A 2882-nucleotide genomic window follows, 5' to 3' on the forward strand; every position below is an offset into this window, starting at 1 on the left:
AAATATTGCTCGTTTCGTTGTGGGAGAAAATTAGTGGCTAGTTAAATCGAAATAACATACCCATTTTCATCGTCAAATTTTACTATTTTAACCAAAAAAAATGCTGGATAAATTTCCTATCTAATAGTATACAATATAACATATATTGCAACAATGATTTTGCGTAATATGCGTTTAAAGTGTCTTAATCAATCGTTACATACTTCATTTTAAATTTCGTAGATTGACCCCCTATATAAAAATCTAAGACGTAGTCCTACGTGGGCTGCCATACAAATTAAACACAAATTTCTGCATTATTAAAGAATTAATCAAGCAAATGAAATCAAATTAGGCATATGGAGGTTTTGAGGAGGTGCAATAAATGTTTTTACGGTGGTTCGACACCCCTCCCCACTCTCTAAGGGGGGTGCCGAATGGAACGCCGAATGTGTTGATAAGAGCAAAACTCGAGAGAGGAATTGTCCGATTTAGGGCTGTCTTCATTCTGTCATATCTTCTGTATCAAATATCTATTGCATGTAACGGCGAAACATGTTATTTGTAAGTGGATGAAAAATCTTGCACGAGAATTGTGTCTGAAAATAATCTGATATTATAATGTCGAGTTTTGGTAGAAGTACAGAAATTTTATAGTAAAAAATAATTTTAAAGGGTAGATTAGAAGATCAATCAATGAACAGTTCTGCGCTTGGACCCATGAACCTGTGCTTAGTAAGAAAACGTGGATGTGATAACGCAAAATAAATTTTGGACGGGACGAAGTTTGCCAGGTCAGCTAGTATCATATAACTATGCAAACCAAATCCTATCACCCGTAGTTGGGATACATCTGTATACATTTTAGAATTGCAATACCTGAGAAAATGTTCTTTCCATATGACTCGCGAAGAGTACCAACGAAACAAAACAAAACTATGTAGGCAACATTCGCCAAGTACGTGACTGAAAGCGAATCTTATGAATTCATTACACCATCAAGTGGTTTATTGATGATCTCATCAATCAGGTGGATTGGCTGAACTGAACTGAACTCTAAATAATAGCGTAGGCTGCTGTATTCTTTTGCTTTATTTATTCCAGAGATATATAACACTAATATTTCCGGAAACCCAGAGATGCTTTTATGTGACGCATCGGTAAACTTCAAATGAATCCATTGCTGGAGGAAAACAAGGAATCAATCCACCAATTATACGGCAAACTGAACCGAAAGCACTCAGCTTGTCACGTGTTCCACTAATATATTATTGACGGCACGATAAAGCTTATCAAATTGTCTCCCGATCGCAGACTTTCTCCATTGGCCTTGGTAAAGGTGCCATTCGCTGCTTTCGCACTCAGCCACGTGCCCAGCCCAGAATTTGAAGAGGGAATTGAGTTTATCTTTCTCTCCAAGAAGCGCAGTCAAGCCCCCGAATGTTGGTATTGCCATTTGTATATTGAATCACCAATCTTGTAGACGCAGTCCGTAAGCAATTATTCAAATTTTCATCATCTCAGTTCGTGGCGTGTAATGCATTGAATGTGTCACGCGGATAAGGATTTTCAAATTAAATTCTGGCAAAGTGTGAGTCGGTGTTGGTATTTTATAGTTTTCCGGTGTAGTTGGATATTTTCCTTCAATATTTTTGCTATTTGTATTTTTTCCAAATATTCAGGGTGTCGACTACCTTGAAAATCCTTGAAAATCAGGGAATATCAGGGAATTCAAATAATGTCAGGGAAAGTCAGAGAATATCAGGGAATTTCGGAAATAAAATGAAATTCCATCAATTAAAATTTTGGTTATTGCAGTAATTAGACATTTAATGATACCAAAAAAGTTATATTTGACTAGTTTGACTCTCTGTAGGTTTTCAGTATATGTTGTTTGCTTTTGCTTGTAGGTGAACTTAGTCCTTCCGAAGGGTAAACAGCGTAAAAGTAGATGGCTTTTATATCCGCGATGTTTTCATGGCATTTTTGGCATCAGTATCTGCCGATCAGCTTCAACCAATTCCTTTCCTTTTCTTCTTCGAAAACTATCGATAAATTAATGCTTGAAAATCATACTATGAAAGCTGAGCTCCTGTGGTGTCTGGAAACAGTTATGTAGCACAAATCACTCCACACTGCTGAAAAATACATTGTTGTAGTAAGAAGAATGTTTCATGACAACCAGGAAGCTGAGAAGGTCTAACTTTGGCGTGATAAAATGAGCTTTATGACGATTTTTGGTTCGATGAAACTATGTAAGCTGGTTTCGGCGAGTTTTTGAACAAGACTGCAAAGAGGATATAGATGGATCTGAATGTCAGAATTTGGGATGAAAATGAGAAGGATTTTGTGAATATTTACATGATGTCAATGTTCTTGGGACATTCTCAAGCATCAGGACTTGCAGCTTTTCCAGAAGGTATAGGAATTATATAATTGAACAAACTTCCTTTTGTGTCGATGGACGGTATAAACGTGAATTGGTCATATTACGCGAGCTGCAACTGATTTTCCAAAATGAAGAGAATAAAAAGCTCTTTCGGTAGCTTTGAATTGCATATTTCACATGGTTCATCAAAGGATTAAAAAAAAACTCGCCAAAATTTTACGACTGACAAATTTTGAATTTTCGTCCGAGATGCGAAGCTGAGAAGCTTTTGACTATTGACTTTTTGATATTTGACGGATTTTGGTCGTATCAGTGGAGCTCCAACAGATTTATCATTGAAAAAATATTGCTAGCAATATAAACAAGTTTGCTCACTATGATCCGAAAAATGAACGACTGAACCATTTTTGAAAAGGACAGGTTCACAGAAGTTTTACCCAAAGCGGTCTTCTGTCTCTCATTAGAAACCCCAACGTTGAGAGGGCTTTTCCATTAGCTAATGTTTTTATGAAAA

Source organism: Toxorhynchites rutilus, chromosome 2 (assembly GCF_029784135.1).
Source record: "Toxorhynchites rutilus septentrionalis strain SRP chromosome 2, ASM2978413v1, whole genome shotgun sequence".
NCBI classification, from domain to species: Eukaryota; Metazoa; Arthropoda; class Insecta; order Diptera; family Culicidae; genus Toxorhynchites; species Toxorhynchites rutilus.